The sequence below is a fragment of the Pelodiscus sinensis genome, chromosome 2 (genome assembly GCF_052426305.1).
Source record: "Pelodiscus sinensis isolate ZL-2025 chromosome 2, ASM5242630v1, whole genome shotgun sequence".
NCBI classification, from domain to species: domain Eukaryota; kingdom Metazoa; phylum Chordata; order Testudines; family Trionychidae; genus Pelodiscus; species Pelodiscus sinensis.
The window spans coordinates 82,152,478-82,167,869 of NC_143053.1; positions in this window are offsets into that span (position 1 = coordinate 82,152,478).

The window sequence follows — 15,392 nt, forward strand, 5'->3', positions numbered from 1 at the left end:
CAGGACGGCACAAACCCCCGGGAATGGGGCTTCCCCCCACTCCTCACCCCCTCTCTCTACCCCCCCTTTCCCGAGAGTCACCCTTTTCCAGGACTCCCCCGCACCCTATGCAGGAACAGCAGCCCTAGAGTGCCTTACCTCCACAAGGAGGGACCCAAAGGTGGACTTCCCTATGCCAAGCTGGTTACCTTCTGACTTGTAGCTGTCTGGGGTGGCGAGCTTCCAGAAGGCTTGCAACCCGTTTCTCCAGGGTGGTGGCAGGCTGCAGGTGGGTGTTGTGTTGTCGGAGGGCAGGGGCGAGCCAGGCACACAGCTCCAAAAAGGTGGCCTTCTGCATGTGGAAGTTTTGGAGCCACTGCTGGTCACCCCACCGCTCCATGACCAGCCGGTTCCACCAGTCCAAACTGGTGTCCAGCCTCCAGAATTGCCTCTCCACAGTGAGTTGCAGTTACAAGGGTGTTGCTCCTGCACCCAGGGAGAAGAGTCACAGAATGATCTTGGGGTTGAGCTTGGTCAGGACCAAGAAGGCAGCCGGTACAAAATGCTGCAGAAACTGCAGCATGGCCGTGTGGGGCCACTGCATGCCAGGGGCAGCTCCGGCTCCATGGCACAAAGGAAAAAGCTGTGGCATCCAAAAAAGCTGGGCAATCACAGCACACACTGTGAGAGCTTTGCTGTCCCTTGAAGCACTCAGTAGAAGCAGAGAAACGGCTATGCAGGAGGGTCCTTTTAAGCATGTGTCTGTTAGGCTTCAGCACCAGCACTCAGAAGCAACTCTGCCTGAACTGGTTCTGATGGCCTTTTCTGAGGGATAGCATCCAATCAGTCTGGACACTATCTTTCGAAAAAGCAGATCGCTTTTTCGATCCGCGTAGCCAGTATAGCTCTTTCGGAAGAAGTTTTTTTCTGAAGATCTCTTCCAGAAAAGCTTCTTCCAAAAGAAGCCTGCAGTCTAGACAAAGCCTCAGTTGGGACAGTTCAACTGGCACCCTCTCTGAGGATGTCACAAAGTACTAGACTGGGTCTGGGATATTCTGGTATGAATGTAGGAGTCAATATGATTGAAAACATTGTTAAGATTGCAGATTCAAGCACCTAAAAGTTAGAAAACTCCAGAATTCAGCTTGTCTATGCAACATTAATTCAGCTCTCTTGCAAATAACTTAGTATAAGTATTTAATTATAATCAAACACTTTTCCTCCACAGGAAAATTACTCAGTTACTGCACAGGAAGGACCATGCTGCTTTAGGAGCAAGTAATCAATATTTTGTTTTCTCTTCATTGTTCAATGTGTGGCCTTGTAACTTATTTACACACTATTCAAATCCTGCTCTGAATACAGACTTATTTATTTCTGTCTGGGTTTTTCTGTGGCTCTCTGAGGATGTCACAAATCTAGTCCTTAGAGACTTCTCAGAGTTAGCTGCTTCAGCCAATCTGTCAGTGACCTCTTGGCAAAGCCATTTTCCTCTTGAAGGTTAATAGATTCATGATTTCTGAATTCATCTTACCACTTTCAGATCACGCAACTTAGAAATGAGATCTTTTTGTTCTTGTTCCAATTGGAATTGCATAACAATAATGATTAACTAAGCTCTGGTATTATATAGCTAAGACAATAGTCTAACACAAATATTTTTGTAAACTTATTCAACTATTTAAATATTATCACTCTTTTGTATATACGGCTATAAAGCTCAGACAAAGCTACATCAACTATGAGCAATGATATTTACAGCATATAGGCCATTTTAACAAATGTCTGAGAGATTTCAAAGCCCACGCCCAATTTTCAAATGTGACCACGGCTCCTAAGTCATTTATGTATTTTTGAAAATGATGGCATACATCACATAGTAATTCTGTTTCAGAAATATTATTATTTCAGTATTAAATGGGAGTGAGCAAAATTGATGGATGAAAAAAACTGGCTTCTTTCCTTTTAATTTCAACTTATGTTTTTGTCCGAAACTGAGCCAATTTAAAACCAATACATTTGTTTTCTAAAAGCCTGTGCTATATATTAAAGATCCAATAGCCTCAAAAGCTAAAGTCAGTAAGCTTTGTGCAGATGCGGTGATCAGCTCTTGTAGAGCCATTTATAAGATCAGGGCCTATACCTTCCACATTAATTATACCAAAAGACTACCTTTAGCAGAATATCCAAATAGGATTTTGATGAAGAAGCAAAAAAAATGATACACCATTGTGTGAATTTTTATCTGCATGGCTTGTAGAACCTGGCAGGGTGCAAAAAACATGTTAACCCTGGCAGTTCTTCTGTTCAAAGCTATATTTTCTTCCCTTTATGTCACTATATTCCTATTGCATTCAAAGAACAACAGCAAAGCCCTCTACTGGCCAAACTAATAATGGAGTTGATTGAATACTGCAAAAAAGTTCACCATCAGCATTTGTTTTGTAGATTTGCATCTGCACTTTTTGTAATTGGAGTGGAGTGGAGAAAGGTACTCTGTTTTGTGGAGGATTCAACTATTTTGAAATTAGATTTCATTTTGATTAAGAATAAAAACAGAAAAAAAACCCACAAAGGGGATGTAGCCATAGACCCCTGGAAGTCCTACGGTCCCTGATTCAGACTATATGTACATTTGGAGGTAGGGGTATGATTTTTAGTCTCATTAGATCTAGTTAACCTAGTTGTCATCTAGCTAGCATGCTAACACCAGTGATGTAGCACATGGTTAACTGCCTGGGGTCTAAGCTGGTTTGCACTTGGGGTGGCTAAGCTATGTTGCCACTCTCTACTGTCCCTGTTAACACGGCTACATTGCTATTTGTAGAAAGCTACCTCTGAGGGTACGTCTAGACTACCGCGTTTTGTCGACGGAAGTTTTGTCGACAGATACTGTCGACAAAACTTCCGTCGACAAAGAGCGTCCAGACACATTGAGTTCTGTCGACAAAGCAAGCTGCTTTGTCGACAGAACTCCGTAGTCTGGACGCAACGTTACAGGCAATAACACCTTCTGTCGACAGAACTCTGTCGACAGAAGGTGTTATGCCTCGTAAAATGAGGTATACCAGCGTCGACAAAACTGCTGAGTTCTGTCGACGTTATGTCGACAGAACTCAGCGGTAGTGTAGACGCTGGTATAGTTTTGTCAACAAAAGTCCACTTTTGTCGACAAAACTCGGTAGTCTAGACACACCCTGAGAGACAGCACAAATATGTCTACTTCAGCTGGGAATAACACCCAAACTCCAAAAGGAAACAGCCTTCCAGGCAATCTGCCTGGAGGGCTGTCCTATCCCCAGGGACCCTGGAATGCCAGCAGCCCACCATGAAGGTTGCCATGGAGCCTGGGGAATGAGCTGACAGGAAACCAACTTGACAGATCTGGTTTCTGGAGGCGCTTTGTCAAAATTAAACCCTTTTCAAAAGTATTTCAATTTCAACACATTGGCAAAATCTGAGGAAAAAAAGAACAGTTGGCATTTTCACATACAACCAGCTCCATTTGTAACCTTTCTTATTGGGGGGTTGTAAATATTCAACCACGTGCATTTTTTAATCACAAAAATCTTCATGTGAGCGGTGCACCAAATATACACAGATATTTATTTGCATGAGTGAGCATTATAATTCTTCTGCAGTCATCTTAAATGCCCATTGTGGAATAGAAAATATACAAATATACAAAAAATAGCCAAAGTAAATAAGTTGTAAGCAGGCTACCGGCTGATATGTTTGTTGAAACCATTTCTTGACTACAGGGAGGCTGAGTCTTGCTGGGACTCTAGATGAAATGTGGGGGAGGGAGCAGCTCTTTGCTCCTGGAAGGGGTAGAGCCTTCGATAGAAGGGCCTGGGCTATAGGCAGCCAGCCCTAAGGGGCCATGCTGTCACCCCTTTCCTCCAGCTAGCCCTTAGTGCTATCCGAAGCATGCCATGTGGCACTCCAGCAGTAATTTAAAGGGCCCAGAGTTCTGGCAGCTGCCACAGTCACCATTGGAGCAGCAGTGGCTGGGAGCTCTGAGCCTCTTTGAATTACTGGGCTCTGAGACAACTGCACCCTTTGCACTTCCCTATTGGCGGGCCTGGGCTGAATAACTTCACATTGCAGATTGAAATTCATACATAGTTCATAATTTGGGATCAGGAAAAGGATCTAATCTTGGTGATTATTTTTTTTTGCTGTGAATCACTCATTCAGCTTTATTAACCAAAGCTTATATATGATAGAGGAGAAAGCAACTGCATCCAATTTTCAAGATATCACTAAAAGGCTGCAGTGGTGCAGTTGCCATGGGAGAAGGAACTGAAATCTGCCTCAGAATACATCTGCCGTGGATCTGCCACAGGTACTGCAGTAAAGGAACTTCATGTAAGCAGCCTTAGGTCCTGATTCCTGTTGCACGCTAGTGAAAAGTCAAAAGTGGCTGGGATTACTCCTTTATAAAAGGCATGTGAAAGGTAATCCTATTAGAATGATTTAGGCATGCCATATAGATCCCTTGGTGCCCTGAAATACTCACACTGAGGGTGCGCCTACACAGCAGCATTATGTCAGAATAATGCCCATTATTCCAAAATAACAATGTGAGTGTTTACACAGCAATTCCATTATTTCGAAATAAATTCGAAATAACAGATGGCTTATTCCGACTTCTGTAAACCTCATTCCACGAGAAATAACTCCTTTTCCAAAATTGCTATTTTGAAATAGCTGTAGTGTGGATGCTCCACTGCTGCTATTTCGAAATAGCTCCTCCCCAAGGCCACTCGAATTAATTACTCCCCAGTGCCCCCTGGGGCTCTAAATAGAGGTAGCAAGTCCACTTTTTCAAAAAAGGGTTTTTTGAAAGTGAAAGCATAGTCTAGATGGGGTTCGTTTGAAAAAAACCCTGTTCTCCTCATTTTTTCAGGAGTATGGGTTCTTTTGAAAAAGGGTTGTTTTTTTCAAAAGAATCTCGTCTAGACTGCACTTTCACTTTCGAAAAATCCTTTTTCAAAAAAGCGCGTGGAAGTGAATATGCAAATGAAGCGAGGGATATTTAAATCCGTGCTTCATTTGCACTTTTGATTTGCCTCATTTACATTCCTCTTTTGAAAGAGGAATGTAGTCTAGACATAGCTATACTGGAGGGTATTAGGAAGAATATTCTAAGAATGGCATGAAAAGTAAGTGTTCCATTCTACTGAGCCCTGATAGGTCCAAAACTGGAGTGCCATGTGCAGTTCTGGGCACTCTACTTCAAGATAGATGTGTATTTGTATAGTCTGGAGAAGACTGGGGGGCATAACAGTCTTTAGGAACTAAAATGTTGTTATAATGAGGAGGGTGATAAATTGTTCTCCTATCCCCTAAGGACAGGACAAGCAGTAATGGCCTTAAAACACAGCAAGGGAGATTTAGATTACACATTAGGGGGAAAACTTCCTAGTTGTAAGGGTAGTTAGGCACTGAAATACATTATTTAGAGGCTGTAGAATCTCCATCTCTGGAAGTTTTTAAGAACAGGTTAGACAAACTCCTGCTTGGAAAAGTCTAGATAATATTTAATCTTTCCTCAGTGCAAGGGACTGAACCAGGTGACTTATAGAGGTTTCTTCCAGTGCTACATACCTGTGATTCTGAGTGATTAAATTTGAAGTCAGTAGAGTTTCACTAATATGATGCTGGCGCATGTGAAATCAGAATCATACCTCAAAGTTGATTAAGGGTGAATTTTCAGTTGCAACAGGATTAATCATAGTTTGCTGTCTCATTGCAGATTATCCATAAAGGTTACCTAGTAAACTATGAGTAAGAGAAGAATTTTACCTTGTCTTTTATATCATGTTTTTTTTTTTTTGTAATTGCAAATATGTTCCATACTGAATGAAAAAAGATAAAGGTTACAGTTTTGAACATGATACTTACTATTAAAAGAGAAAAATTATCAAAGTAATATCTGTGACATGGGTGAACCATGAATAACATGTACAAATAAATGGTACTAGAGGGACCATTGTTACTGTTAAAGGGGAAATCAGGTTTCCTGAGTTCAAATCCAGGCTGTGCAATTAATTGCTCTCTGATCATGACATTGTCAGTTAACCATCTTAGGCTATATCTACACTACGAGTTTTCTCAGCAAAAAATATGCAAACGAAGGGCTCATTTGCATGAGTTGTGAACTCATTTGCATATTTTCTGCTGATCCGGTATGGATCTTGTGGAAAAAGTGTTTTTTGCGCAAAAAGAAAATGTCCACACTGCTTGTTTTTGCGCAAAAATCCCAGGGCAAAAACGGATTGGCAGAAAATATGCAAATGAGATCACGAGTCATGCAAATAAGTCCCTCATTTCATATTTTTTGCTGAGAAAACTCATAGTGTAGCCATAGCCATAGTTAACCACCATAGTTAATCCATCTTGAAAATAGCAATATTTAATAATTAACTGTCTTTAAAGGTTTTGTTGGGTTTGGTTACTATATGTGATTTTCTTACTGATCTTTAGATTAACAAAATATTAGTGGTTTCCAGTCATGTTAATGTGAACAGTTTTGTTTAAAGAAATATGAACTAACAAATCAATATGGGTGCTATATGTTTTTGTAGGTATATCATGGTCATATACCCTCCCCCAAACGGAATTCAATGAAAAGAAATCAATGTTATTTCATTTTGATTGCATGGAAAGAAAATGAAATTTATAGTAAGTGGGTGTCTTTGAAAAAGGAGGACTATAAAAACTCAAGCCCCTGCTTCTGCTGTAGAGAAATCATTTTTGAATTAGATTTATTTTGTTCTACTCTGCATGAGAGACAGAGAAAGAGATTAGATTATTTAACTGCTTTTACACAGATATTTCTGAAGTTATATTTGAGAGTTTTAGAAACAAAGGAGCAGCCTAGGAAAAGCATCCAAATACTGATCCACTCCCTCTTATAGCCTTTTCCTACCCACACCGTGGATTCTTATTATAGATTGAGTCCAGACTTAAGCCTTAAATACAACCATGAAAATCTTTTTAGAGTACTCTTTTTTTAAAGGACAGCTCTACCTTGAAAAATGACAATGCAGAATCAGATTTTAATTGTACTCACTAATGTCAATATACAGTTTTCTTAATTTAGCTTTTCACCTTCACAACTTCATTGATAAAGGTCTTGTAGGGCAGATTACATTCTCAGTGACCCCTCTGCAAACCCATTGGGACTAATTATTTGCTTTAAGTCATTTACACGTAGGCTACGTCTAGACTGGCATGATTTTCCGCAAATGCTTTTAACGGAAAAGTTTTTCCATTAAAAGCAATTGCGGAAAAGAGCATCTAGATTGGCACGGACGCTTTTCCGCAAAAGCACTTTTTGCGGAAAAGTTTCCGTGCCAATCTAGACGCGGTTTTGCACAAGAAAGCCCCGATCGCCATTTTTGCCATCAGGGCTTTTTTTGCGCAAAACAGTTTTTAGCTGTCTACACTGGCCTTCTTGCGCAAAAACATTTCCGGAAAAGGGCTTTTGCCCAAATGGGGATGTCAAAGCATTTGCACAAGAAGCACTGATTTCAGACAGTAGAATGTCAGTGCTTTTACGCAAAATCAAGCAGCTAGTGTAGACAGCTGGCAAGTTTTTGCGCGAAAGTGGCTGCTTTTGCGGAAAAACTTGCCAGTCTAGACGCAGCCTTAATGTTCAGAAAGCATTCTGATTTGCATATTGCCACAGTAAACACTGGAATCAATGGACATAAACCCCTTCTCCCACATGATTGTAAACTTGTAATTTGTAATCCTGAAGGTGGCCATGTGGCTGGTCCAGGAAATAAAGCCCAGTCTCTTGCTAACATTCCTCTGAGTCACAGTTTTGTTATAGAAGCATTTGGTATTCACTATGCACAAGTGTAAACTGTAGCCAAGATGCAAAATAGTGAGAATACAGCCAAGAGAAAATCCATGTAACCCTTCAGCTATAACTGGGTTTACACAGGTGTAGGTGATATTATTATTTGTCCTGCAGAACCTTTATTAGTGGTGATCAGAGGGGAAGATCCCAGCTTTACATTTATTTCAGATAACAGGGTGCATTTGGGGAGCAGGTATGTAGGAATAACACCTCTTCAATTGCAAACTGGACATAAAAGTCAATTAAGCTCTATAATAGTGTGATTTAATTTTTTTTATCTTTTCAGTCAGTCTAGAGAAATCATAAATCACGGTGTTAACAGAATATACAGAATTAACCCTGTTTATCCAAAACCTTAGTGGTCCGTGCTTACAATTTCTTCTACTATGATACAATTGCATTATCTTATTTGTAATAGTTTCTAGGTAGCAACAGATAAAAAAATATGAATAATATTATGAGGCTGACAATCTTTCTCTCTCTCACAAACACACGCACGCGCATGCAGGGTGGGAGTTTTACTCATAATTGGTACAAACTTAATCTAGCTGTCCTGAAATCATCTATCAGAATCTGCTTTCTTGAAAAATAACTTTCTCTTTCAGTTTAGTAGGCAGGAAAGGAAGAAAAAACAACAACCCATAAAGTTAACCTTTGTAATGTACTGCTTAGCTTTTGTATATAATCGTTATTACAGCAAATTCCAACCTTGCAAGGAACTATAATTAGTTTTGCAATTTTTTTCAATTAAGTACTAAGCTTGCCAAAGAATAAGAAAAAAATCATAAATATGTTATCATACAGTTCAGAGATCATATATATTCATGCCTATAATGAGGACCTGAAACACTAATATGTGTATTGGTCCAAACTTTGTTAGTGGAGAAAGCTTTGATGTATCACTAATTGGTTTTAGCACTATAGAATAGGTGCTGAAATCAGTAAGCAAGAAATTTCCAGTAGTAGGTGGAGAAGGGATAATTTTGATTCTCACCATATGCTTTGAGAAATTAAATCGTTACAACATAAGTAGAAAAAAGAAGCTAAAACTTGTTGCATTTATATTTTTAAAACAAACTCATTATAGATTCTGTAACATCCAAAAATATGCTTCAATCTTAATCATTAAAAGTACCAGTTTCACAGTTTTATTTTTATTTTTGTAGAAACAACTACTCTTATCTTGCTTGCCTGCAATGTGCTCTGCATTCTGACACCTAATGTCTGGTGAAGAATATAGTAACAAGGAAAATATATCTGAATAACATGGGGAAATTGCCAAACCTTTAATTCATTCCAAACACTCTATCACAAAACAACACTATCGATTTGAGCTAGGATACAGGCACAAAATCTGAAGGGAGTTGAGTGATCTAAAAGAAGACATGGTAATAGTAGCCACAGAATTATAGGGTAGATAATTTAGGCTGTAGGGTAACTGTATTCAAGCAATAACAAATGTGGTCTATGGAAGGGCTACTCAACTTTGGAACCCTGGAGACCACAATGATACTCACAGCATGTGCTGAGGGCTGCAATTTGAGTGTGGTTGCATATACATGCAAATATATATGCAAATAACTTCTTTCCATGCCCTGGCACCATCTCCTTGGGGCTAGAAATGCTAACCCCCTGTACCCATCTGCTTGCTTCTTTCAGTGCTCACGCTGCCTGGGAGATGCCTCAATGTTGTGGAGCATGTTCCCAGTGGAGGCAGTGTTCAAAGGATCCCACCGGAGGGCCGCGTGTTGAACCCCACATAAACCCAAACCGCACCATGGGCTTCAAAGAAATGGGCTGCGGGCAGCATTTGGACTATGTGTTGGAAAGCCCTGGTCTATGGCTTAGCTTGGGGCTTCCTGACAATCTGGGAGAAGAGTTTGTTCTGGGTGGAAAGCTGCATGGCTAGCTAGTTTACATTAAGAGGATTCCTAGTGACTGGTAAAAGCAGGCTATCGTAGGTCTTTATGATGTTTGACTTCTGGTCTCAATAGTCTCTTCTTAATTCCTGTTGACAGTTATTAGTTGTATGTGGGGTTCTCTTTGTGTGCTGCACTGGCTCTGGCCAGATAGCTTGCATAGCATACTTCAGTCCAACTGCCCAAGATAACCACAGGCATGGTTCAGTGGCAGAGGTGCTTTGCCAGATTTATTGTCAACAAACCATGGTCCTAGTGCCCTAACTCAATGGTCACAGGCACACTAACACATGTACAGGGCCAGCCCGAGACATTCTGGTGCCCTGGGCATGAGTGCACAGCACATGCACAGGCCTGCCTGTGGGGAGCGGGTCAACCCCCCTAGGGTAAGCAGACCCACCACCGGGGTGCATGGCACAAGTGCAGGCCTGCCTGGGGCACATGGCACATGCGTGGCACGGCAATGGCCGCTGGTGCGCAGCCTGGGGTCCGCCTCCAGGGTGCACGGCATAAGTGTGGCCCAATCCGGCCCGGCCGTCGCTGCTGGCACATGCGCCGGGCCGTGCAGGGCCCCGCAGCCATGGGAGGAAGGACACTGCTGGTCGGTGTGATGGAGACGGGGGGAGGGCAGCATTGCGGGAGCCGAGCACGTGGCACCTGATGGCAGCTATAAGGGATGCTGCGCACCCCTTACAGCTGCTATCAGGCGCCCCCCCATCAGTTGGCGCCCCGGGCAGCTGCCTGGCTTGCCCACCCCTTAATCCGGCCCTGCACATGTATACCTGTTACAATGGACTAGCTCAGTGAGCAGTAGGACTTTCTGAACCCTCCTAGACAAAGACACCACCTTTGTGACTCCTCTTTCATACACTGATACAAACAAGATACATATTGCCCCTCTGATGTGTTTAGTTACCACTAGGGATGCCAACATATAGTCAACTACACAAGTAACTGTTAAGACTAGGCTTATCAGTTAATCCTATTGACTACACACGCTCTCCTCCCACCTTGTTGCCTCTGTATCAGAGGCAGCAAGAGCAGGGAGGAAGGAGGTGGGAACCAGCTTTTAAGACAGCTCCCCACATGCACTGGATCCAAGGAGCAGCCTGCCCTCCCATCTTCATGCTACTGCCTCTGATAGAAAGGCAGCAGTACACAGGATGACTGGGGCAGGTGGGAGCTGGTACACAAGGAGAGCTGGCTTTCAAGCTAGTTTTTCATGCATATTGGGTCATGTGGAGCTGCTTCTCTCCCTCCCCCATTGCTGCTGCCTCTGTATCAGAAGCAGCAGTGTGTGTTGGGGGGGCGGTCAGGTGGGAGCCAATATGCATGGGGAGCCGGCTTTTAAACAGGCTTTCTATGTGCGTTGGCTCTGTGGAGCTGCCTGCACCCCTGAATGCCTCCCACAAGCAATAAGTGGGGACAGGCAGGAGCTGGTGCTCAGGAGGAGCTGTCTTATAAGCCAGTCCCCCACGAACACTGGCCCTTACTGTTGCCTCTATCAGAGTTAGCAGCGTGGGGAGGCAGAGGCAGGGGAGGCTGCCGCAGAGCAGCCTCTGTCAGCAACAAGCTTGGGCCTACCATGGACAGAGACCCCTCTGTTTATGGGGGGCTCAGGCCCCCCATGGACAGGGGCTGCTGCCTCTGCACACTGCTGCCTCAGATAGAAAGGCAGCAGTACAGGGTCGCAGTTGTATCCCCAGGAGTGGAGCCGGGAGTACACTGGCTGCCAGTCCCACCCTGGGGACCATTGAATAATTGTGTAGCTGCAAAGTTTTGATGCAGTTACATGATTAGTCACTTAATTGGTAGCTAACATCCCTAGTTATCACCGTTTACCTTGTATATATTGGTTAGTTCTAAATGTTTCTCTATCATCCTGTCATACTGAACTTACCTTTCAACAGTGTTTCCCTGTTTTGTCTTTGGGAATTATTACAATAACTTTGTACTGGGGTTTTCTGGTACTACCCTTCCAGAATGTGTTTATGCAAATATCCTGTGCCTACCGCTTCTTAGGAGTGTTTGTGGGTTTTTGCAACTCTAGCCCAGTTCTTACTAAGCTAGTGTTCCATACAGTGAAACTCCAAGTTTCACAGCAGAGATATCCATTGCCAGAGCAAGGGCTTAAATTCAATTGAGTGTAAATATAATTTATACTCACATTAAGGTGGCTTTACACTACCAGAACTAGGAAAGCGGCCATAGGATAAGCAATAATCAGACCCATTATGTTCAGCTTATGATTCTGTTCTCCAGTTCCTCAGGTAAACTTTTCACTCAAAACTGTCACCTTAGTCCTTGGCTATCACTGCTGCTTTACAAAGTCTCCTTAAATGTCCACGCGATGTAATACAAAATTCATAACATTTCAGTTAGTAGCTCTTAAAAGTGTAATAGCTTTAAATAAGCCATGAAATAATCTTCTTTGATGGCAGGGTGGAGGCTACAGACAACAATGAAGTTTGTTCTTTTCTGCTATGAACCAAATACTTGTCAACCTCCTACTCGCACCAGTGGTGTCCTCTAAGTACTGTTTTCTTTGCTCTTTCTTCCCTTTGGTGTACTTCAGTAATTTAACATAGAACCTTCTTATATTTTGCACATAATTTCTTCCCAGCTGATCACGCTCCCTTTTATTTCAGTATCCAGGCACTAGACTCTTACATCAAACAAATCCTTATTAGAGGCATGTTCCTTTCCCCCTTGAAATTAGACATTGAAAAAGAATCAACCTTTCTCCCCAACTTTTTCTTCTAATCCTCACTTAACAAAAACAATTATTTGCACCTTGTATGTCATCAGCATTATTGAAATAGTGCATAAATTAAATATATGGGCAAAGAGGACACTACCTGTGGTGTATGAAGGCACGGACTCCGGCCGGTGCAAGCACGAAATCGTTTTATTACAAGATTACAACTATCTTTATACCCTCTCAAACTTCCCAAAAGTCCACATCCTGCTTTTCATAAACTGTGCTTCTTCACAGTCCCAAACACAGCATTCTCAAAGGTCGTTGACTCAGGCAGATGTTGTTATTGTTGGCTCAGGACTCTTGCTTGGTTTCGTCCTTGGGATGCCCTGTCACGCGGCCAAAGCACTATATTTGTTGATTCTCTACAGCTACCATCATGGAGACTGCCGTAATACAGGATTGTGTTACTGCAATAGTATACTGTAGACATTGGCCCCTAATTGGCCCTGCATATGCATTGTCCTGCCATAAATGAAGCAGCAGGGAAAAAGGCTAGAATGTCCATGAATTGTCAGGCTCTCCTGTGATGGTACTTGTGGAGGGTTAACTATTTATCCTTTCCTTTTCCATAGCCTAATTCTCCACTCTGCTACATGGCTTAGATTCTAGTGTAGCTCCTATGATATAAATGCAGTTATAGTAGTTAAAACTGGTGTTAAGGAATGGACATTTAGGTTTAGATCAAAATAATTCTGTGCTGGGGTAGCCAGGTAGAGCTGGATTGTTCCCATATGGAAGCAGAATGGACTATTTCTTGCTCTGAAAGTTTTCCATCTATCTCAGATTGATTGGATCATAATTAGTCCATCAGCACCATGGTTATGGTTCCAGAATAAGAATGACCCAATAAATCCTTTCCTCTGTTGAGTTTTGTCTAGTTTCACTGAGCTGCTGTATTCACTAGTTTGTGGCATAGTTGAACCTCCCTAGTCCAGAACTCTCTAGTCTGGAAACATCTGTCATTGGGAATGATTTTAATTAGCCAGATGTTCACTTTTCATGGGTTTAGCCAAGTTTCCTGCGGTCCCATAAAGTTTGTTTATAGCCACCAGTCCTAGTTCTCAGTGTTCTGTGCTGTTGTTTAGCTCTAGTTTACCTCTAAATGTCTTCTAGCAGCCCAGAAAAGCAGTGGACGTGCTAGACAATACTAGCCTTCTGTGGTCTGGAAAATTCTCTGGTTTGGAACTGGTCAAGTGCCAAGAGTGTTAGACAAAAGAAGTTCAACCTGTACTTCCATTTGGGTAAATTATATACAACTTTAAAGTAACTGGCTTCCTTGATCAGACAACAGCTGCTTCATGTGAACACTTTCAACAATTTCTGACCAATCGTAATCATTCCCTTTTCAGTGAAGATTGAGAAGATTGTGTCCAATCACAGCAGATCTGCTTAACTTCCTGGATCCCTCTCTGAATCAGATTTCAGACCTGGCCATGGCATCATGACTGCAGAGTGCATCAGGATTATATTAGATTTTTTGGATTGATCACACAGGACTGTCACAGTTTGGTAGACTTCCATGAGTCTTTTATATATGAGTCATAGGTTGTATATAAAGTACTGGGCATTAGAGTGAAATTATACAAGAGAAGAAAGCAAAATTATCACTGAAAAAAATTATTCTCACTGAAGCTTCACACTTAGCTCAGTGTGTGTGAGATTTGCCAAAAAATTATACACTTGAGAGTCCATGTAAATGCAGTGTTTGCAGTTGAAAATTAGTACCTATTACACACTTTTTTATGTTATGTATCACCTAAGCTGCCACTAACCTCCGAAGCTGTCTTGTTAAAGTCCTAATATGGGTGGTAGCTTAATTTATAACACTAAATTATGAGTATTTGTTCAAGTATTAGTCCAAGAAAATATTTACCATCTATAGGAAAAGCATTTGCAGGTGAATATAAAGACTTCAGAGGAGCAAAAAATGTGTCATGAATTAAAAAATATTTGAGAAATAGCTCACTACATAATATTTTATGTGCACTGGCCTAAGCAATTAACTCTCAACTACTTCTGACCTTGCTTATATCAATGAGACTATTTGCATGAATTAGGGCAAATGAAGGTGCTGGTATTGGCTGTCCTATTTTTTCAAATTTAAAAAGAGTGCATTTGGCAATCTATATCGTGTTGTTTCAACATAGTCTTGAGTCCCATGCTTTACAAATGTCCACATTTGCATAATATCAATATTTAAGATACTTAAGATACTATGTGGAAGTGACTTCTTATCAAACTTTAACCTGTAAATTAGCAAAAAGAAACACATTCAGGTCACCAACGTTAGACCTTCTCTTCCTGTCTTGCAATCTATGGGTGTTTTGATTTTAGAAATGTTAGTTCTTTTTGTAGATCATTCATGTATCTAATGATTACTATTGTAATGGGTATAGGTTCCATTCCCTGATGAATCTCAAAAAAATTGCTGGTACTGCCTAAAGAAGGCAAATGAGGTACTCAATAGAACTTTTTAAAATTTTTACCTGCAAGACAATGAAACTGTGGCTGGTTTATTTTGAGGCAGCTTTCCCCTCCCGCCCCCCCCCCCCCCCCACCACCTCCTGATATGGTATTGTTTATAAACAGAACACTTGTGGTATCGCCTGGAATAGAGTGTGACTTTTCCCAAACATTTGCTAAACACAATTTAGTCAACATCACTTATAAAAGGCTGACAGAAGACTGACCATTTTAAAAAGGCATGTAATTAGAAGGTTGGACTATTGTCTCTTCTTAACTGATACTTCCGAAAAGCAACCACTGGAATAGAAAGCTAAGTGCAGTATTAAAATTACCCTGAAACACAAATTAGGCTAAAAGAGAAGCCAGAACAGATTGGATAGCCTGAACAGAA